The 24,049-nt window shown below is 39.2% G+C and overlaps 1 protein-coding gene across 7 annotated transcripts in view; it reads right to left on the bottom strand.

Moving 5' to 3' along the window:
• The window catches only part of hdac4 (histone deacetylase 4), a 492,096-nt gene that overhangs the window by 376,626 nt on the left and 91,421 nt on the right, over window positions 1-24,049 (bottom strand). The window contains exon 1 of one of the 7 annotated variants that reach the window (XM_043693110.1): window positions 11,846-11,864. The exons of the other annotated variants lie outside the window; for them this stretch is intronic. The gene's annotated coding sequence lies outside the window, so the exon portion shown is untranslated. Of the gene's footprint in view, window positions 1-11,845; window positions 11,865-24,049 lie in introns of those variants that run through there. 7 annotated transcript variants of the gene reach the window in all.

The raw sequence follows: 24,049 nt of genomic DNA, 5'->3' as shown, positions 1-24,049 counted from the left end.
TCCATATTACAGAGGAGGAAGTGCTGGATGTCTTGAAAAGCATAGAGCTAGATAAATCCCCAGGACCTGATCAGGTGTACCCTAGAACTCTGTGGGAAGTAATTGCTGGGCCCCATGCCGAGATATTTGTATCATCGATAGTCACAGGTGAAGGGCCAGAAGATTGGAGGTTGGCTAACATTGTACCATTATTTAAGAAGGGTGGTAAGGACAAGCCAGGGAACTACAGACCAGTGAGCCTGACGTCAGTGGTGGGCAAGTGAGAGAATCTGAGGGACAGGATTTACACGTATTTGGAAAGGCAAGGACTGATAAGGGATAGTCAACATGGCTTTCTGCATGGGAAATCATGTCTCACAAACTTGATTGAGTTTTTTGAAAAAGTAACAGAGAGGTTTGATGAGGGCAGAACAGTGGACGTGATCGATATGGACTTCAGTAAGGTTTTCGACAAGGTTCCACAGGGAGACTGGTTAGCAAGTTTAGAGCTCACGGAATACAGGGAAAACTAGCCATTTGGTACTGGCTGAAAGGTAGAAGACAGAGGGTGGTGGAAGGTTGTTTTTCAGACTTGAGGCCTGTGACCAATGGAGTGCCACAAGGATCGATGCAGGATCCACAACTTTTCGTCATTTATATAAATGATTTGGATGCGAGTATAAGAGGTATAGTTAGTAAGTTTGCAAATGACACCAAAGTTGGAGGTGTAGTGGACAGCAAAGAAGGATACCTCAGATTACAACAGGAACTTGATCAGATGGGCCAACGGGCTGAATGGCGGCAGATGGAGGTTAATTTAGATAAATGCGAGGCACTGCATTTTGGGAAAGCCAATCTTAGCAGGACTTATACACTAAATGGTAACATCCTAGGGAGTTTTGCTGAACAAAGAGACCTGGAGTGCAGGTTCATAGCTCCTTGAAAGTGGAGTCGCAGGTAGATAGGATAGTGAAGGCAGCAAAGGAGTATAGGAGTTGGGAGGTCGTTGTATAGGGCTGTACAGGTCGTTAGCTAGGCCACTTGTGGAACATTGCATGCAATTCTGGTCTCCTTCCTATCGGAAAGATGTTGTGAAACTTGAAAGGGTTCAGAAAAGATTTTCAAGGATGTTGCCAAGGTTGGAGGATTTGAGCTATAAGGAGAGGCTGAATAGGCTGGAGCTGTTTTCCCTAGTGCGAAGGCTGAGGGGTGACCTCATAGATGTTTATAAAATCATTGAGGGGCATGGAGTGAATAAATAGACAGTCTTTTCACTGGGGTGGGGGAGTCCAGAACTAGAGGGCACAGGTTTATGGTGAGAGGGAAATGATATAAAAGGGACCTAAGGGGCAACCTTTTCATGCAGAGGGTGGTGCATTAATGGAATGATGTGCCAGAGGCGGTGGAGGTTGGTACAATTGCAACATTTAAAAGGTATTTTGATGGGTATTAATCGGAAGGGTTTAGAGGGATATGGACCAAGTGCTGGAAAATGGGACTAGATTAGTTTTGGATATCTGGTTGGCACGGACGAGTTGGACTGAAGGGTCTGTTTCTGTGCTGTACATCTCTATGACTCTAATCTGCACAGCTGGCCGATGGCTCAGTTAGGTACCTTGTAACGTGTGCGCGTGTACCATAATGTGTTTCGGTTGTCTTACACCTCTTAAAAAGGCAGCCTTCCTGCCTTAAAGAGGGCTGCACTCATTCCACAGGAGCTACGCTGTCTGCCAAAACTCAAGGGAACCAACAGGTGCTAAGAGGAGGATCTCAGGTTTCTGGATGTTGAGCTGGAGACCATGGTTTAGGAGGTCAACAGGAGAGATTTTTCTTCTCTGGGATGTCAGAAGATACTTAAATGAACCATCCGAGAAAGGAGTGTGAGTAGCTGGCAAAGGAGATAAATTCCCAGAGTCTGGGCTCTAGAATCTGTCAGCCGTGCTGAAAGAAGTTCAATGACCATAGATGGGTGATTAAGATCGAGGAATGTATCTTCATTTAACACCTTTTACCTGCCACACCAGAAATATCTCCTGCTGCCTAATATGCTACATCTCTACTCGCTCATCAGCAGTCCCAAGCAGTTCAGGACTCTGATCCAACTTTCAGATGCTCACTTTCAAAAATCCAACAATGATGCCAACATTACATTCACTTCATATAGCTTTCACATACTTTGAAATTTTCAGCTTCTTCAGTTGAAGCAAACAAGTTGCAATATATTTAACCACATACTTCCTCCTTTCACAAGAACGAAAGTGGCTCTGAATGCAGGGACTGCAACAGGAAAAAAAAGATGGGAACAGACATACCAGCATGACCTAAGCCCTAGGAGAAATAACACTGACCATCATGGGCCCAGTGTGACAGACGTCACTGTACCCTGTGCCACCAAGAACATTTAGTACGATGTTCCTCCCTTTGGGGCTCTCTCAAATAACACTTCACCCTTATCCTACCATCCGGAATGAAGTGCAAGCTGCAGATTGAGAGAATATGCATGTATTACTGTTCACTAACTATTTGTGAAAAGTGTCAGACTGGAAATAGATTATAAATATACGGTTGCAAATTACTGACTAGATATTTTGCTTACAACAGTGAAATCACGATCAGCTGAATCACAGTGGGTCTGCCCACAAACATGCTTTAAATTTGTCTTGAAAACAGCCAAGGAGGCCCCCTTGTAATCCGATATTCCTGCAACTGCATTCAATGTCAAAAATGAATGAAAACATAGTTAAAAAGAAAAGCAAATATATGAAAGATGATTTTTCCATTTGTTCACATGAGAAAAAAGTCTGGCATTGTAAAACAAAAAGCATTGAACAATTTTAGAAGTTAGTTCCAGAAAAAACTTTGTCGTGCTTAAGTGTGTTGTCTAAGGACAGTGTGATGTGTGCACAGTGTAATCGATGTAGTCAAATGTTATCAGTGTTTTAATGCTGCATTATGAAATCCCAAAGCATTTTGTAGCTTCATCTTGGGAAGCAAACAGGTGAATGGGTGGGCATGCATCAGACCCTCACATTCATGGACCTCCTTGGTTGAACAGAGTTGTGTTCCATTAATTTTGTTGTGCAGTGCACGGTGTCATCTACTTTGGTGTAAGTTTCATGGTTTTCTCTTCTGGAATTTATATGCCGTCTCTTGCATATGAGCAGAACAGGATTTGACATTGGGATAGTTGGCCTCACGCAGCTCCTTTTTGTTCTTAGCATCTTGGAGTCATAGCCGATTTGAACCCAACATGTCTTCATTTTCCATAGCACTTCCATCATGAACACAATCTTGACAACAGCTGTGTTGTGTTTAACATAGCAATGTTTGTAATGGACAATACTTGTGGAGATGTTTAAACAATCATCCCCCCCCCCCCACAATGACAAAAATTACTCAAGTCAATTCATAGGGTTGGAATGAGGCAAAATGTGACCCAAACCATAAGATACTGGAGCAGAATTAGGCCAATTGGCCTATTGCTTCTCTTCTACCATTCAATCATACCTGATGTTTTTCAAACCCTATGCTCCTGCCTTTTCCATGTAACCCACAATCCCTTTACTAATGAAGAATCTCTCTCTATCTTAAATACACTCAATGACATGGCCTCCACGGCCTTCTGTGGCAATGAGTTCCACAGATTAACTACGCTCTGGCTGAAAACATTCCTCTTCATCTCAGCTCAAAGGTCATTCCTTCAATCTGAGGCCATGACCTTAGGTCCTAAACTCTCCTACTAGTGGAAACACCACCATCATATCCACTCCATCCAGGCCTCTCAATATTTTGTAAGTTTAAATAAGATAGCCCTCTTCCTTCCAAATTCCATTGAGTACAGATCCAAAGTTCTCAATCCCTCCTCAGACCGAAGGGTCTGTTTCCATGCTGTACATCTCTATGACTCTATGACCTGTCTCATACTACAAGCCTTCCTCCCCAGAGTCATTCTGTACCCCATCCAACACCAGCACATCCTTCCGTTGGAGCCCAGAACTGCTCACAATATTTCAATGCGATCTGATCACAGCCTTACATAGCCTCAACAGTACATCCCTGCTCTTGTATTCTGGCTGTCTCGAAATGAATACTAACATTGTTTTGCCTTCCTATCAGCAAAATGAATCTGCATATTTAGGTTAAGAGAATCCTAAACTAGGAGTCCCAAGTCCATTTCTGCTTCAGATTTCTAAAGTCTTTCCCTAGTTCAAAAATAGTCAATAGCCTCTATTCTACCTACCAAAGTGCATAACCTCACATTTGCCCATATTGTATTCCATCTGCTACTTCTTTGCCCACTCTCCTAGGCTATCGAAGCTCTTCTGCAACCTCAGTACTACCTGCCCCTCCACTTATCTTTGTGCCATCTGCAAACCTAGCAACAATACCTTCAGTTCCTTCACTCAGATCATTAACGTACATAAGTGAAAAGTTGTGGTCCCAACATTGATACCTGCAGAACTCCACAAGTCACCAGCTGCCAACCTGAAAAACACCTCTTTATCGCTATGCTCTGCCATCTGCCAGTTAGCCAATCCTCTATCCATGCTTGTGCCTTGCCTTGAACACCATTGGCTCTTATACTATTTAGCAGCCTCCATTGTGTTACCTTGTCAACGGTCTTCTGGAAATCCAAATAGATACATCTACTAGCTCTCCTTTGTCTAACATGGGTGCTGATGAGCTCGATTTTACCATGCACTTCAAAGCACTCTGCAATCTCATCCTTAATAATGAACTCTATAATCTGACCAACAACTGAGGTCAGGCTAACTAGCCTATAGTTTACTGTCTTCTGACTCCCTCCCTACTTAAACAGGGGTGCTACATTAGCCATTTTCCAGTCCTCTGCATCCCTCCCAGACCACAGTATTCCTGAAAGATCACCACCAATATTTCCACAATCTCTTTTAGAACCCTGTGATACAGTCTATCTGTACCATGCACCTCTGAAATTACCCCTAGAAACTCCAATCTTGTTGCTTTACTGTTGTCCCTGCTAGGGTCCCCTCCCAATCAACTCTGGCCTGCTCCGCCTTGATGTTTTTGTAGCTAACTCTATTCAATTGTAATACTGTTCTTCATCTCAAAGTGCAGGATGAATTCTATCATAATGTGGTCACTGTCCGCTGGGGATTCCTTCTCCTTAAGCTCCCTAGTCAAGTTTGCCTCATTATACATCACCAAATCCAGAATTGTCTGTCTCCTAATGCCTACCACAAGCTGCTCCAACCAAAAAAAATCTCAAACATTCAACAAATTCCTTTTCTTCTGATCCGCTACCAAACTGATTTTCCCAGTCCAAAGTCAATGTTGTGGCTTTGAATGATAACTCCATCCAGACTGTACACTGGTGTTCCACTGCCTTCTGTGGGTCCTCCTGGCAGGACAGAGATGGTTTTAGTGGGATCTTGGACAGTGTTCCCTTGAATGTGATTCGTGAGTATGATTGTCAGGCTGACTAGTCTGGAGCAGCTCCCCTAGTTTTGGCATAAGCTTCAAGATGTTGGTTAGAGGATTTACAAGGTTATGTTTGACAGTCTTGTTTCTGGTCAGGTGGTCCTTTCTTTAAACCTTGTAGCAGTTTGGTGCAATCAAGTGGCTTCCTAGACCATTTGAGGGGGAAGTTAATATTCAACCACATTGTTGTGTATCTGGAGCCACATGTAGGCCAGACAAGTTAAGGATGACAGATTTCTTCCCTAACAGGACATTATTGTGAATGAAATAGGTTTTTCTGACAATTAACATTGTGGTAATGACACTAGTTGAGGAATCCAAAAATACAGACTAACATTCTGGGAATTGAGTTCAAATCTCAGTGGTGAAAATTGAATTTTAAAAAATCTGGAATAAAAAGCCATCCTAATGACAACCATGTAGCAACTGTATATTATCCTTAAAAAAAAAACCATTTGGTTCACTAATGCCCATTACAGAAGGAATCTGCCATGTTTGCCTGGTCTGGCCTGCAAGCAATGTGCTTGATTCTTGATGACCCTCCAAGTAATGAGAGGCAGAGTGTAAATATTGGTCTAGCTGCTTGACCCATGGATTTAAAAGATAAATCTCGTTCCAAGTCAGGATGGTGATCGCAGAACACTAACACTCTTCCCTAAATTGTGAACAGTTGATAGCTCCTATTTATCATCTTAAAACAGCAGCAAGGAGCAACACTGTTTAGCAACGCTGCCTCACAATACCAGGAACCTGGGTTCGATTCCAGCCTTGGATGACTATCTCTTTGGAGTTTGCAGGTTCTGCCCATGTCTGTGTGGGTTTCTCCGGTTTCCTCCCACAGTCCAAAGCTGTGCAGTTAAGGCATTGGCCTTGCTAAAATTGCCCCATAGTGTCCAAGATTGTATAGGATAGGTGAATTTTCGATGAGAAATGCAGGATTACGTGGATAGGGTAGGTTAGGCACGATGCTGTTCATAGGACACCAGGTTATAGTCCAACAGCTTTATTTGGAAACACTATCTATACAACTACCTTTCTTGAGCACCCAGACTCCTCTTGAAACCTGGAGAAAAAGTGCAAAACTCTATAGCACGCTAAGTATTTTGTCCAAGTGATAATTAAATTCAGAAAAACAATTATTCATAGATTGTCCAAATGCCATTCCGTAGCTGAAGGCACTTTGCACAAAAGTTAGCGGCATTTAGATTTCTTCCTGGATCAGTTATGGTGAGCTGAATTTCCTTTTCTAGACATAGTGGTGTACATTTCAAATTCTTCTTTATGGGCCTTCAATCTGTGGTGATGAGTACTTCCAATAGATTTTCAACTCTGATCTTTTGGTGAGAGAGTTTTCACAGGAAGTGATTTCAGAGAAAGAAAGGGCAAAGACGGTTGCAGCTGAGGCAAGTTCTCTCAAACCTACTGAAGTTGAACAAACTGCAATATTGAGGACTCAGTGACTCTAGACAAGCAACAAGTATTCTTTGCAAACATTTTTCTCTTGTACAGCAAGAGAGATTGGTTGAAAATGTTCTTTCCAAAATGTCCAACATGTAGATGGGCATGAAGATAACACATCTTCAAAATAATTGATTGAGAACTGACATATGCTAACATTAAATTCTTATTGCAGTTTAAAAGATGTAGTGCTGTAGACTGAAAATCAAAGTCTTAATTCAAATAGTTTAATGAAAAGCTGCTTCACACAGATTCAAAGACTGCTCAAAAAAACAATTAAGTGAATAACCTGGTTAGAACATAGTATCACACAATGTGAAATGCCCACACGTAGCTGTTTCTTAATTTTTGTATTGGACCCATGACCATCTACACAGGTAATGGAAAATGAATCAGCTTCCCATTTCAGGCATCAAAAGATGTAATGTTAAGCAAATTCACTCTCCGTTTCCTGTCTTTTTCACTGCTGCAATTTACAGCCTCTCTTATATGACACTATTAACACAATATTAATCCAGACAAGATTTGCATTACATTCTTGCTCTCTCAGTCTCAACTAGTTCTCAATTCAGGCACAACTTTGAAGAATCATCTATTTTGCTCTCACCTCTTTACTGATTACATTTGTTTTCAAGACGAGCAACAACTGTGCTAGAAAATGGTATGTAATTAAATTTTAGGTATGTGTGAATATTAGAAAGTTCCAGATGTTGTATATCACTGACTTATCTGCAGAGTGAATTGTCACTTGCATTTTACAGTGGATAAAATAGTAAAATACAGTGAAAAGCTTTAACTGTTGTCAAAGTCTGGCACCATTTTGAATAGTTTAAGAATAAAAAGAATTTAAAAATATAATAGAGTCTATCTTTGTTCTGCCATCTCCGCCATGTCTCCTGAGTCGGCTCACCAACACCCGTGCCTCCACCGGACCCACCAGTAAAGGGGTCACTACTCTTTAGGTGCTATCTCTTTGCCGTTGGGCTCACCGCACCAATGGGTCCTGTGCTAAATCCACACTTTCCCTACTACCAGGAGCCCCTGACTCTGCTGCTGCCTCGATGATGCCAGGAGACCCGCTCTGGGCCTACTGCAACTAGGATTCCCTGGCTTCGATGCCAGGCCAGGTCATCACCTCGCTAAAAGTCCTGCTCCGGCCTCCATCCTTCGAGATGCTGCCTTGCCAACACGCCATCTTGCAAAGTCCACTGCCATGTCCGAATGCAGGGAGGGTGTTCTTGCTGCTGCTGCATCCAAGTGCCAGGAGACTGCCACCATTCTGTGCACAGCCCACTCTCGTTGCAATGCCAATGCCACCAATTAACCTGCCGTAAAAAGCTTTTTAAGAAAAAGAAACATGAACAGAAAGAAAAAGAACAGAAGTGAAAAGGAATTTAAAAAAATGAAAGCACGTGGGCATAGATGAGCCCTTGACTCAAGAGTCTGCACACGGCCTTGGTATCCGTCACCAACTTGGTGTAAAGTGAATCTAATCAGTGATAATTAAAGGATATATATACTTTCTTTTAGCATGCCAATGAAAAACGCTCAAATTTTCAGAAAGTTTGTGTAAGATTTACTGGCTTTCTAGAAGGTACTGAAAATAATAAAAAGATATTTTATCATATTAAAGATCTATCATAGTTAGTTGAAAGGGAAAAAAAAATCTATAAACATAATACTGTGCACATTACTGCATGATACATCTTGAAACTCTCCTCCTAAAAAGAGGATCAACTAAAATTTCTCAACTACTATGTCATTCACAATTAAAACTGCTTCTGGTTCCCAGGGAACCATTCTTATTATATATTTCATATCTTCTTATTCAAGAGCTTTGAGCAATGACTCAAGTACAAATAAGTGTAATGCACTGACGCAAGTGCCAAAAGTCATCACTGCTTTAACCTTTCCTGAAATGTACAGCTTTTTTGTGGTATATTAGCTTATATCAGTTAACTTACAATGCAATAATGAAATTCCACAAACTTTACTGGATTATTATTTTTTTCTGTAAAACATGGAATACATCCCATATTACAAAAGTACTTTTAGGAAGTAATGCTAGAAACAATACCAATAAAAGGTGAGTTCCAAAACTGAACAATATTTCTATTCCCCAATGATTTATAGAATACATAACAAATAACTGATAAGTTAGATTTCACTGCATATACAAACATACAGAATAGGAAATAGTTATTAAGAACAGAACAACTCATGTTGTGACTTTTATATTGGTACAGTTTGAATATTGATTCTGGGAAACAAATGGTGATAAATGGACTTAAAAATGTTAAATTTAGTCCCTTTATCTTACTAGCATTCTAATGGAAACAGGTCATCTAGAGACAGAACTTGAAACAAATGTCAGACTATGCATGTCAGTAATAATCTACACAAATTTCAGTTCTCGACACTACGCAAACAGTAACTGAGCAGATTCTAAATTTGTTTGGAAAAATAACTTCAATCATGGAATCTGGCTAGTGTAACAATGCTGGCATTTTATTATCATGCCTTTAGGTGATGATAGTGGGCCTGCTTCGTCCCTGTAGTAAATGAGCTCTCAAGGCTCATGCATGAGGTGCCAATTTTGCAAAGATTACGGGTAAGCAGAAACCTTTGTACTCCCATCTCTCAAAGACACCAATACCTTTCTGGCTTACAGCTTCATAGACATCAGTTACCTTATATTACTTCATGCTTGTGAGTATTCACAAGTTTCAGGGTCGGTAATTCTAAATTACTGATAACATCACTTCAAAAGAAGGAACCACCTTCATCAGATATTCATATTTGCAGCAAAGACCAATGAATAGTAGTTAGGTCTGGTTAATTTTTATTTCTGTAACGCAGAGTGCCATGACCTGTTTGACATATCTAATACCTTCCTAATGAAAACCAGTTAACATAATGAAGGTCAAATCTTGAATCAACAGATAATAAATCTTTCTGCTAAGCCCATCACTTTAATATCAGTAACTTTTATTCGGTAGTTATTATAATATGGCAACTAGCCAGAGTCAAGATAACAAATACAAATCTGATTACATCACATTAATGAAAAATGAGGCTATAATCTAAAGTACTAGATGGTGATTTTCCATGGCATTTGCTTGTGGTGAATAGGATAACACAATGTAAACATTGGGCAAAATCTTGTGCTGCTTTCTGTTTACGGGTACAAGGCGGGGTAAGGAGGAAAATTGCACAAGAGGTCAAAATCAGATTTCCAATGGCAAAATTAACATTTGCAAGCTCTGAACTGTAAATGTGGATGAAGCTTCCCTACAGTTGGTATCAGGAGATCCTTTTGCACACATTTACATGTCATACATACTGATTCAAGGCCAATTCGCCAGAACCATGTTCTACTTCCAAAAAAAGTTTTCCAAGAATACGTGCCTTCCATTTCCCAACTGCATACAAGCAGCATGCAGTTGGCATGGCTGTCATCTTCCTGGACTTATGATTCAGTAGCCACTGCTTCGCACTCTTTGGTGAGATTTTGTTTATGCCATGCCATAATTAATATCAGGTGTTGGCAAACTAACACATGGAAAATAAATGAGGCAGGGAGATTACAGTGCAAACAGGCATGGGTCAAGGAACCTGGTCCAGATGGATCGAGTGAGTCAAGATCGGAGAGGGTGCAAGGACCAGAATATTTAGCTATAACAGAGCCAAAGAAATGCTGCTGGACTGCAAGGAATTAAATGTCTGACCAAGTACCCTTTCGATATGCACCCAGGATCTTTGCACCTGGGACTAACAGCAAGGGGATCAACTTGCTGCCCATCCCTCCATGAAATTCGCCATGCTTCTCATGCTACATATACAATGAGTTGAAAACATTATAATCATGAGATAAGCTCACTTCTATGGTCACTGCGTAAATAGAATATACTACTATTGATTTTAATTTGTTCTGGTTAAAACGCAATCAATCAGTACGAGCAACCATCTTACAAATGCAAAAGCATTCGCAAACACTGCAAATCAAGAATTATTGGAAGATTGCAGACACTGCTGCAATAAGTTAAACTTTATAATGTATTTTAGTCTATTGTTCATTAACTGGGTGAGAAAAATTGAAATGACATAAGTAAAACAAACAATGTCCACATAATATTGTCATATCAGACATTAAACACACATTTAATCAGGATATTATGCAATATTATCAGCGTAGCAAGTTTATGATATTAAAGGTATGTTTAAACAATCATGTTTGATTGTCTGATGAATTAATTTAAGTGAAATTAAATAAAGCAAAGATAAGTGATTTTTCTATTTTGTGTCACACTAGTGTGGCTATGAAGACACCTCCATTTTCACTTGTTAAGTCCTGCAAAGCTGTTGCTTGATAACACAATTTAGAATATTTATTTTCCCATACCTACATTACAAGTAACACATTCTCTCGCCATTAATCACGAGTACGGCCAATTGATCTGGAACTCATCAGTTAAATTGTAATACATCGACCAATGTGAACAATGCTCTCAAAAGTGCCATGCACCAACTGATGAACATTAAATTCCCTCATTTACTTGAAGAAAGAAATGGACTCCATTTGAAAATGTATTTGCATTCTTATTTTTTTACCCATTGCCCAGCTCAGTTTGTGGTATAAAAGCCCGCAGTTAAATGAAGTCAATTTAAACAGAAAGGTAAGAATAATATGATCAATTGCTGTTAACCTTTCTAATGCAGAGCAGTTTAAAAATCATTTATAACTTTGTAATTCCATTTAAAAACAAAAGGTAACATATTGCAAAACACTACAGTATAGGTCACATGAAAAACCATTGTTGTGTAACTTTTACCTAATCAGAAATAGCAGTACAACATTTTAGCAGCACTTTCATAAATTAGCTGGCACTATTCTCCGAAACAGAAAAATCAACTTAAATATTTGCAGAACATGTAAAAAAACACTTACCTCATTTTCAAGTTCAACTTTATTCAAATAAGGATTGCTAAAAAGCTGTACAACAAATTACTTATCAGATACACATTCAGTAAGCTCTTCAGTGCTCAGTGTCTGTGCAAGAGATAAGCAGTAACAACAGACGTTTGAGTGTGAACTGAATAGCAGACGTTTACTTTTAGAACACTGGGAGTGGTTAGCATATTAAAAAAATGTTAGCAAAGCATGAAATGAAAGATGATAATAAGCAACTCAAATACATAAAATGGGCTAACCTGTCTCCTCCATAAAATTCATCAACTACTTTAAATTGTTTTTAAATCCAGTGTAATTCCAAATTAGGGACATATAACAATCAAGGTTCAAAAAGTATTTAGGAACTGCCAGTTTATTCGAAGTGGCTGCTTTGCTGGGGATACGTTCTGCATTTACTCTAACACTACAAAGATCAACTAAACCAGCACATTGTTTCAGACTACAACATGCATAGCTACATGTACATAAAAACAGCTATAGCAACATGCACCATTTTTTTGGGAGTGGGGTTGGGAATGAGGAGGAAACAGGGAATCAGGAAGAAAAGGAATTAAAGACTGAGAACTGAGTGTGCATGTGGGGAGGGGGGGGGGGGGGGGGGTGCCAGTGGGGAACACAAAGAAGGAGCGCAAGCAGTGGGACGGACACTGTGGATCAGAGTGGAGCCAACAACAGAGTTTGATCTCTATCTGTATCCTTGCCCTGCGTAATTTAAATCATGGTGCCTTTGGGCAGAAAGGAGGAAGACCATATAAAATAGGAGCGTGAGTAGACTATTTGGCCCCTTGAGTATAGCTGATCCAATACTCCTCACATCCATTTTCCTGCCCTTTCCCCATAATCCTTGATCTCCTACTGATCCACAATCTCTCTCTCTCAGCCTTAAATATGCAAGGACCCTGCCCTCACAGCTCTCTCTGGCAAGGAAACTCAACTCTCTGACAGAAGAAATTCCTAATCTCAGTCTTAAATTGACTTTCTTGTGAGGAAAACACCTGCTCAACATTTGCCTGACAAGCTCCTTAAAAATCCTACATTTCAATGAGCTAACCTCTCATTCTTCTCCAACAAGTAGTCCAAATCTGCTTAGCCTTTGCACATTTGACAATCCCTCCATGTCGGACACATCCTAATGAACCTTCTTTGCACTGACACCAATATAATGCTATTTGTCCTTAAATAGGGGACCAAAAGTGCTCACTGTAATCTAGATATGGACTCAGATCGCCTTTACAGTTGTTAAGTGGCGCTGGAAAAGCTCAGCAGTTCAAGCAGCATCCAAGAAGCAGGAGAATCGATGTTTCAGGCATATTCCTGATGAGGGAATGTGGGCTTATTACTGATGAAGAGAGTATACCCGAAACATCAACTCTCATGCTCCTCGGATGCTGCCTGAACTGCAGTGCTTTTCCAGTGCCACACTTTTCAACTCTGATCACTTGCACCAGCAGTCCTCACTTTCTCCTTTACAGTTATACTAAGAGTTCCCAACTCTTATACTCCAACCACCTTGAAATAAGGGCCAACATTCCATTAGCCTTCCTGATTACCTGCTGCACCTGTTGCTAGCTTTCTGTGTATCATGCACAAGTACCCCCAGTTCCCTTGTGTTGTGGTTTCTGCAGTTTTTCTCCAGTTAAATAATATTCTGCTCTTTTGTTCCCCCTTCCAAAATGAACAACTTTGCATTCTCCCATACTATACTCCATTTGCCAACTTTTACCCCATTTTCTTATCAGTACATCTGTCAACGATATCCTTCTCATAAGCTGCCTTTCAAACTACTTTGTGTCTGACTACAGTACATTAGTTTCCTTCCTCCCAGTCATTAACAAATATTGTAGCTATTTGCAGTCCCAGCATTGATTCCTGTGGAACCCACTGATCACAGGTCACCTGCCTGAAAAAGACTCCCTTATCCCCCACTTCATGTTTCTTGCCCACAAGCCAATTCCATCTGTGCAAATATACTACCTCAAACATTGTGGGCTTTTATCTTATGAAGCAGGAGGTTAATGAGTCCATAGCTTCCTGTTTTCTGTCTCCCAACATAATTTAGGGATTGTTGTCACTTCTATGGGGCCTAGCCAGAAGCTAGAGAATTTGGAAGATTATAACAAATTCCTCCACCTTCTCTACAACCACTACCTTTCAGATTTAGATGTAAATATTATACCACCTTTAGATATAGATTACAAGGTCCAAGGGATTTAGCCCCATATTTTTAATCAAAGTATTTTGTTATTAGTTAAAAGATTCCTCCCTCAAAGGTTCCATCCTGATTTCCTGTCACAATTGGGGTGCTTCTGTCTTTAACTGAAGTAAGATGCAAAATATTTGTTCAAGTTCTTTGCCATTTCCTAGTTTCCTAGTTTCCAGAGGGCAGCGAGAGAGAGATCCCAATTTTTAAAATTATATCATCACACTTAAATTGTGCTTTGGTTTTAAAATGCTATGGCTGTCAAACATAAGGTGGGTACTTGGCTGCTTCTAGGCATTTTCATCAATTACCAGAACAAAAAAACTGATCACCATTGGAAATGTCTCATGACTTGCAGTGCATGAGCATTTCAGCCAGGTCAACACAAAGGAACAGTCGACCAGATGTCTACCATAGCATCTTTTGAAGCAAGCAGACCAACAAAACCCATATTGCTTGCCTTGTGCTAAAAGCTCTTCAGTTCCCTGCTACAAAACACAATGGTTTATGACAAGGCACCAAATCTGCTTTGTTAGCTGAATGGTTTAACATTCAAATAAAGAACAAGACTAGGCTCCTTGACCCTTCGCCGCCATTCAATAAGATCACAATTGACCTCAACACTACATTCCTGCATACCCTGATAATTTTTCAACCACTTGGTAATCAAGAATCTATCTACCTCTGCCTTAAAGATATTTAAAGATTCTGCATTCATTACCTTTTCAGTTACTCAACTTTCAGAAATTTTTTCATCTGTCTTAAATGGCAACTCCTTATTTTTAAACTATTATCCCTATTTCTAGATTTTTCCAAGAGGAAACATCCTTTCTACATCCACTCAGTCAAGACCGCAGGATCTTGTATGTTTCAATTCAATCACTTCTAATTTACTGAACTCCAAACGATACAGGGCTAGTCTGTGTAGACATACCTTGCAAGGCAATCCATTCATTCCAGGTAGAATACGATCTTTGAGCTTCTTTTAAGTTAACCATGGATAATAGGTTCATCTCTTGGAACTTTATTTGTTGGAATGCATCTATTCTGAGTTGTCATATTCCTGAAAAGCCTGCCCATTGCATCTCTATTGACCTATCTCTTAACCTAAATTGCAAGTGGGCTGTTACTAGCTCCGCTTACATGGATTCTTAATTGCCCTTGTTCAAATTCATAGTAGTAGTTTTGGTGCCACACTTCTCTCCTTAAAGCTGTATGAAATATTTAATAATATTATGGTCACTGCTACCCAGAGTTGTGTTCACTACAAAGTCAGCAATTAATCCTAGTTTGTTGATCAAAACCAGATGTGGTATGACCTGCTCTCCAGTCAATGCCATAGCATGCTGGTTTAAGAAACTGACTTGGAAAATATTCAATAAATTCCTCAGCTAGGCTTCTTTGTCCCAAATCTTATTTTTTTAAACAGTGTACAGATATATGTAGATCAGATTCCCTGCTGTAGGATTTGTTTTTAAAATTCATCGTTGGATTAGGGTATTGCAGGACAGCCCAGCATTTATTGCCCATCCCTAATTGTGTTGGTCTGGAGTCATGTGTAGGCTAGACCAGATAAGGATGTCAGTTTTCTTCCCTAAAGGATATTAGTGAATCAGGTGGGTTTTTTTGACAATTGACAGCAGATTCATAGTCACCATCAGTCTCTTAACTGCAGATGTCTACTGAGTTCAAACTCCACCATCTGCCATGGCAGAATTTGAATCCATGTCCCCAGAATATTACCTGGGTCTCTGACTTAACATTGTCGCCCCTTCCTTGTAAAAACGATAATCACTGTACTCTTTTGACAAGCTCTCATTATTTCTTCCTTGATATCCAGTTGTACCAATTAGTTAGGGAACCTGTACATAACTCCCACAACTGGCCTGTGACCTTTATCATTCCTCACCTTGACCCAGATTACTTCTACATCCTGAATTTAGGTCACTCCTCTCTATTGTGAAACCCGAAACCCCAATTGATGTGACTAATACTGCTGATTTGTTTGAATTGCATTGGTGAGGCCACACCTAGAGTACAGTGTGGAGATTTGGTTCCCATATTGGCATTGGAAGCAGTTCCAAAGAGATTCACTTGGCTGATTGCTGGAGTGAAGGAGCTGAATTATCAAGAACAGCTAGACAGATTAGACCTTTATTCAAATGAGTTTAAAAGAATAATGGGTGACCTTAATAAAATGTACAGGATTCTGAGGAGGCCTGACAGAGCAGATGTTAAGATGTTTCCACTAGTGGGAATGTCAAACTAGGGGAGAGTTACAGAATAAGAGGATATTCCTTTAAACTGGGATGTGAAGAAATATATTCTTTTGGAAAGTTGTGAATGGCTGAAAATCTCTACCCAGGAGCTGAGAACCTAGATCACAACGTATTTTAAGAGGCGATTGATAGATTTTTAAAGTATCAAAGAGGTGAGGGCTATGCAGAGTTTGACAAAATAGGAGTTGAGGCCCCCCACGACAGTTCAGCTACGATCTTACTGAATGGCAGAACAGACTTGAGGGAACAAATGCGCTACTCTTATTTTATGTCCTTCTGAAAAAGGGCTTGTACGTGCAGCCAAGTGAAAGAAATGGGAAGAAAGAAATGACCATTGACTTTTACTGAACTCTCTAATTCATGCAAACTAATTCCAATATCTTCAATTTTAAATATTTAGTAACTTCTGTTGAGTCCCTTCTCTTTACTCTCTATTTTGAGTGCAAGTGTAACTGTGTGTAATGAACCATTCCCCCAGGATTTGTTTTAACCCTGAAAAGTTGCCTAAAGGTCATTTTAAATTGGACTTCACAAGCATGTACAGAGAAATATACCACTCATTTATAAGCCACCTGCGATGGAGACAGGTTCATCCTCTTGTCCATGACAACGATTATTATTTCTCAGTTTCATCCTCTCAGGCACCAAAATTTAGGTAGCAGAAACATCAGATCAAAATGGAAATAAACAGGAACTTAAGTTCAGTAATATTCAAGCAAGAAAGTTAGTCCAGATGAGTTGCATTCCAGGATGTTGAGAGAAACAAGGGTAGAAATTGCTCTGGCATATTCTCATAGTTCTTCAATATGGAGTCAGTGCCACAGGACCAGAACACTGCAAATATTACAGCTCTGTTCAAAGAAAAGGAGCAGGGGATAAACCTGACAACTAGAGATCAATAGTCTAGTATCCATGATTAAAACATCTATTATTTTATTCATTTGCAACCAATCTGTTGTGACATGTTGTGACACCTGTGGAGGGAGCTGGACTTGAACTTGGGCCATCATAGATTAAATATGGAGAAATTTGGATGTATAAATGACAGCCAGCAGTATTTGTTAAAAACAAGTAGTGTTGTCTCATTTTATTGAGATCTTGGATGAAGCTATTGACTTTGTTGAGAGTTGTACAGTTCATATTGTACTTTGACCTTCACAAGATCTTTTAAGAAAATCACACAAAATAATTGCTAGAAAACTTGAAGCTCTTGGATTAAACAGAGTGGCAAAGTGGCTATAAAGCATGCTAAGAGGGAGAAGAGGAGAGCAGTGGTACTTTCACAGACTGGAGGAGAGTACACTGATTGTTAATGGTGTTACAAAGGTGCAGATGAGTACTGTACCTTTAAGAAAGTTGAAAAGCTAGCAAGGACTGACTGAAAGCACAGAGTCCTGAACAAAGTTAAAATGTAACACTTGGTTGAAATAATTAGTTGGAGTTGTCTTGCTATGGAACAAAAACAAATTCAAATTCGGCCAATCTGTTTAAATTATGCCCCAGATACCAAAATCCAACTGAATTTGAATTTTATATTTGGAAGGACAGCAAACCAATGAAATGATCTGATGTTTTGGGGTGTAAAACCAGACATTTTGAACAGTTAGGGGGAGAACTGCCAAGGACATCCACAAATATAGACTGCCAGCTGAAGAGATCTTGGAAAGGTACCTGTCTATAAGAAGTTTGCATAGCAGAACATCGAACCCGACCTAGAGAAAAACCTACAGAGGAAAGCTACAATGGAGAACTGACAAAGCTGATTGGTTTTGAAATTTTTTTTGCAAATCTTAATTGGGCTTTTTAAAAAAAATCGGACCAGTATTGTAGAGTGGGAGGTAAAAGATAGATTTAAGAGTGGCAGAGTGCCTACCCCAAACCAGGAGACCTTAGTTCAAGTCCCACCTGCTTCAGAGGTATATAACAACATCTCGGAACAGGTTGATTACAAAAATAGATGAAATAAAAAAGAAAGTATACAGGATTGAACAGATTGATTAAAAAAGAGAAAAGTATAACGAGTCCCCTTCCAACTCATTTTTGATTTAGTTGCCTCATTCTCCCTCACCTTTGACAGTTTACATTGCCCTTAATGGTCTGTGCATGTAAATTCATCAATTGGAAAACACAGGTGATTTAATTGTGGAGGTTGACAGACAGGAAAAAAATACCACAGATGATTTGGTGATGGGAAAGAAGTTTAGTTGTGTGCAAAAGCACTTCTGGATATAAAAAAAGTATAAAGAGTCATCGCCCCTGATATGTCGTGCTTGTTAATATTCTTTTAATTAGTAACACAAGTGATTTGGTGATGGGAAAAATCATAGAGGACTTTTTTAAAAGAGAGTATAAAGAACAGTGCCCTACCTCTGGGCCAAGAGACATAGGGTGCAGAGGGGACTTGAGGCAATGTGTGCAGTAACATCTCTAAACAGGGTAAATAGAAAATATTAGACGTATAACGAATCCATTTTGATTTGATCCCTCCCCTACCCCTACCTTTCTTCCTTGTTTTTGTTGTACTGCCCAGGTGGGCAATGCTTGTAACTTGTTATTTTAATTGTGGAACAGGTGATTTGGTAGTGGGTTATCAAAAAAAGTAATCAGAAAAGTGATTTGATCATTTTACACTAACACAAGAGTTGAGTAAAATCAGGTGACATATACTTGTTACATTTCATTCTGTTGAATAAGTCCATTCCAAGTAAACACTGACTTTGGATTCTTTTTACACCAAAACTAGTTACCAGGCATATAAAAGTGGTATGTAACAAGGGTCAGTATTAGGAACACTGCTATTGTTAATATATATTCAACATCTGAACTTGGGGAAAGTGGGCAGAATTTTAGAGTCTGTAGATGACCAAGCAACTCAAACACAATAAACAATGTGGTGAACAGTAACAATAATTTCAGAAGGGGATTGACAGTGAAATAGGTAGCAGCATGGCAGTTAAGAGGAGAAGCAACATAAACTAAATTTTAAGTGTGGATTCAGATACCTGGAGTAATATTTGGACAAATATCGTAAAGGTAGAAGGACAAATTAAGCAGTGTTTTAAAAATAAACATATGAGTTCCTTGTTTTTATAAATATCAAATACAAAAGCAAAAAATGTAACTTAAACCTTTAAGTGGCTGGCACGGTGCCAGCTGGGGTATGGTGCCCAATTCTAGGCATTTACAAATGATGTTAAAGTTCTTGACAGAAATACACAAGGCCATGGGCCAAATGATGGAAAATGGGATTAGAATAGTTAGGTGGTTACTTTTGACGTACGTGAACATGATGGGTTGAAGGGCCTTTTTCTCTGCTGTAGATCTCTATGACTTTAAGAGAGGCAGCTGATTTGCTAGAATGGCATTCTGAATGAGAGACTTGAGATACATGGAGAAAGTGGAGATGCTGAGGTGCGTACAGTAGAAAAGGTTGATGGAACATTTATTAGAATTGTTCAAATTCATGAAGGATTTTCATAACAGCAAATAAGAAAAAAAACCTGTTTCCAGTGGCAGTAGAGTCAATAACCAGAGGTCAAAAATGTAAATAAAGAATAACCAGGGATAAAATGAGGTGGCTTGACTTTAATAAATGCAGTGAGTCACAATGATTCGGAATGAACTGCCTTCAAGGATTCCAAACAGACTTCAGTGCCAACTTTCAGGGAAGTGAATGAATAATTACAATAGGAAAATAAATGCAGGATATTTAAAGAAGGCACAACAGAAGGACAATTTGAGAAACATTCGTCAATGCCACATTATTCAGAATAGTGTACATAAATTGCTGTTTTACCTGGAGGGGTGAGGCAAAGGAAGACACATTACAGAAAGTAGCTTTGTTGAAACAGATAAGACCATAAGAAAAAGCAACAGGAGGTCGTCATTTAGTCCCTCAAACCTGCTCTGCCATTCAATAAGATAAAGCTGATCCAACATTCTACATTTCTACTTTCCTGCCCTTTCACCACAATCCTTGATTGTCCTATTGATAAAGAAACTACATCTCAGTCTGAAATATGCACAAAGACTTTGCCCCACACCTCTCTTTGGTAAGGAGTTCCAAAGACACTCAACCCTCTGACAGAAAAAAATTCCTCCACATCTTAGTCTTAAATTGACACCCCTTTATTCTGAGACTATACCCTCTTGTCCTAGACTCCATGAGGGGAAAAATGCAATTAGAATTTATCCTGTCAAGCCCATTAAGAATCCTATATGCTTCAATGAGACTACTGGACTTTAGAAGAGTGGAGTCCAAACTGTTTAATCTTTGCTTATAAGTCATTCACTCAATGCCAGAAATCAGCCCAGTGAACCTTCTCTGAACTACCTCCAGTGAAATGTTATCTTTCCTTAAATAACAGGACCAAATCTGTTCACAGTACTCCAGATGTTGTCTCACCAGCACCTTATACAGCTGCAGTAATATTTCCCTTCTGCTGTCCTCCAACTCTTTTGAAATAAGGGCCATCATTCCATTAGCCTAAGCTAAAACAAAGATCTGCAGATGCTGAAGATCTGGACCAAAAACAGAAACTGTTGAAGACACTCAGCAGATCTGGAAGCTTCTGTGGAGAGAAAGCACTGCAAATACCGCAAATCCCACTGACCTCTCCCCAGCGAAGGGTGACTGGACTTCCTCCCTAACCACAGATGCATCAAACCCACCCAGCCCCTCTAGCAATCTCTGTCCTTGTTCCAACAGCCTGATTATCCGCTGCACCGGTGTGCTGGCTTGCAATGTAACATGCACAAGTACCCCAAGTAGCAATTGTATTGCAGTTTTACCCCAATTAAATAACTATTCTTTTGTTCCCCCACCAAAAAGAACAATGTCATATTTTTGCACACTATACTCCATTTGCTTTCTTTTTGCCCACTTAACCTGCCAGTTTCTCTGTAAACTGTTGGTTTTTTTCTCTCAACTTCCCTTTCCACCTATTTTTGTGTCATCTGCAAACTTGGCTATAGTACATTCACTTCCTTCCTCCAAGTCAATAATATATTATAAACAATTGTGATTCCAGCACAAATCTCTCTGGAACCCTACCTGTTACAGATTGCCAAGCTGAAAAGGAACCCCTTCTCCCCATTCACTGTTTCCTGTCCATAATCCAATTCTCTATCTGTGCTAATATACAACCACGAGCTACAACATGTTGGGCATAGTACAAAGCATTAATACACTGTAAAAATGAATCTGTGCATCTAGGGTCATAGGGCTTAATAGTATGCAAACAGCTAGAAATCAAAAGTTGCAAAGTTGGTTTGTAGAATGATGGGTCTTTGAACTCCTCCCAAAGCCCAATAAAACTGTCAAGAAACAACTGGCTTTTGAAAATAAAAGGGTACTGAGAAGGTTTGTGTGTGTGTCAAATTCTGACAAGCCACAACAAAATGCAATACTTAAACAAATGGATGAAATAAAGCAATTTTTTTTTTATTAATTGTACAGCCGATTTTTTTTGTGAAAAATAATTTCGGACCGGTCCTAATGAACCACTTACAATATACAGCAAAATTAGCAGAACATTTAAAACAGAATAAATCTAGCTGCAGTAATCTATACAAGAGGTACATTAAGGTATAACCTATTTTAAAAACTGTCAACTAGAATGTAGATTACAATTATGGAAGATATCAATAACAGCCATATGTAATTCCAGATAGCTGCAAGTATCTAGATCCTTACCACTTGACTCCAAAATTATTCATTGGCAGAAACGATTTTGTGTTATTACCAACTTGCACCACACTGGTTCAGCAATATTTTATCAATGTACCACTTTACCTGGGTTGACCCCTTTGCTCAGTCAAGATAACTTCATAATTATCTGTACTGGCAATGTGCAACAATAATATTTAGTATCTGTCAGAACCAGTAGGGGCAGCAGAAACAGTGGAAGCACTTCAAGCAAATTTTCCTTCGATCTGTACAAACAATGGACAGCATAAACATAATTACACATTTGGAGGAAGTGAAAAGAAATTCATCCTGACAAATCCTATAGGGTAGGAAATAAGTAGACAATAAATACAAAGAACCAGCAGTGAAGGATTTCACTTACAATTTTTACTTTTGGTTGGTGATCAGTGATAGATGAGCACCAGTCTATCAGCATGGTTAAATAACCGTACAGTCTTTACTTTACAGAGAGACATGGACAACACAAATCTTCACAATTAATATTACAGATCCACGCCGCAAATAGAGAATAGAGTTTGTTTTATTAGGTATCAAGTACTTGACAATTGCAATTGGAGAGAGATTACATTATATGAAATATGAAACATTGAACTAATGATATTTAAATATAAAATGTATAAATTCTCAGAACAGCTTGCAGACAAGGTAAAAATTCAAAATGTACTTCAATTCATGACATTTTGAAATAAATTTGCATGGATTACAAAAAATACAGCAGAATATGGATTACGGACTACATGTGGTTTCTCACCAATGAGCTACAGAACATTAGAAACAATTGATTTTCTAAAGGTTAGTACAGTCCCTTTATGGAAACTTACCAGAAATAATTTGAAAGGAAAATTGCCATAAAAGCATCCCAACCAATAGGGAAAGTAAAAATACAATTGCTTCCTGTTCTTCTCTGAAAACACAGGCCAGGTAACTCGACAAGTACAGTTTTTCAATGTTGACTCAAATTTAATTAACTGTGCACCTCTTCTTAAAACACTTATTATTCAATGCCATTCTTTGAAATTGAAGTTTTTCTTTCAAAATCCTTAAGACACAACCAATACCATCACCTCTTTCTGCTATACTCCTTCAATCGACTTTGCTAATTTAAAGAAAAAAAAATCAGCCTTCGGTTGACCATTGTTTTAATGAAAGTGTAAATTCTTACCAAGCATGCTTAATAATTTACCAAACAGTGGCAGCAATGACTACTCCAGTACTGTGCAGTTTTTAACTGTTCAAGTGAACCCTTGCTTCAGCTGCAAGTGCCATCAGCTGTGCTCCCTGAACAAAAGTACAGTTCTTAGTTATTGGCAAACACACAAGGGGAAAGGATTTCATGCAAGCACTTGGGGGCAGATGTCTAAGCCCAGAACAGCTGGGAGACATGCACTCCATTCAATAAAAAGACTTTGAGATTCACTAAGCCATTTTAGCCACAAGTTGAAGAACTGGACATGAAAAAGAAACAATTGTTCACTATCCTTACCCACAATGATCAATAACAGCTTAACAATCAGTCTACAGTATGTCATCTGTGCCGATACTAAACGTAATTGCCCTATAATTAGACCAAACATAAAACTCTGCTGTTTCTGCAACCAGAGCTACTGGAAAAATGCCTCTACCTCACGTTTGAAGCATCTGCAGAAGAAATAGATGATTGAACAATTAAAGTATCAAAGCTAAGAACAAACCTTGATAAAAGCCATTTTGCAGATGTATTATTGTGCTAGGTTTCTCTTTTGCTTTAGGTCTCTGTACAATATCAATTCAGTTGCTTTAGATGCCAATTAGGTTCCTGATCATAGGAAAATATTGTTGTGGTTCTGTTCGCCGAGCTGGAAGTTTTTGTTGCAAACGTTTCGTCCCCTGGCTAGGCGACATCATCAGTGCTTGGGAGCCTCCTGCGAAGCGCTTCTTTGATGTTTCCTCTGGTGGAGGAAACATCAAAGAAGCGCTTCGCAGGAGGCTCCCAAGCACTGATGATGTTGCCT

This window comes from Chiloscyllium plagiosum, chromosome 7 (genome assembly GCF_004010195.1).
Source record: "Chiloscyllium plagiosum isolate BGI_BamShark_2017 chromosome 7, ASM401019v2, whole genome shotgun sequence".
Taxonomy (NCBI): domain Eukaryota; kingdom Metazoa; phylum Chordata; class Chondrichthyes; order Orectolobiformes; family Hemiscylliidae; genus Chiloscyllium; species Chiloscyllium plagiosum.
The sequence above is the reverse complement of the archived record's forward strand: the minus strand, read 5'-3'. Positions and strand labels throughout refer to the sequence as shown.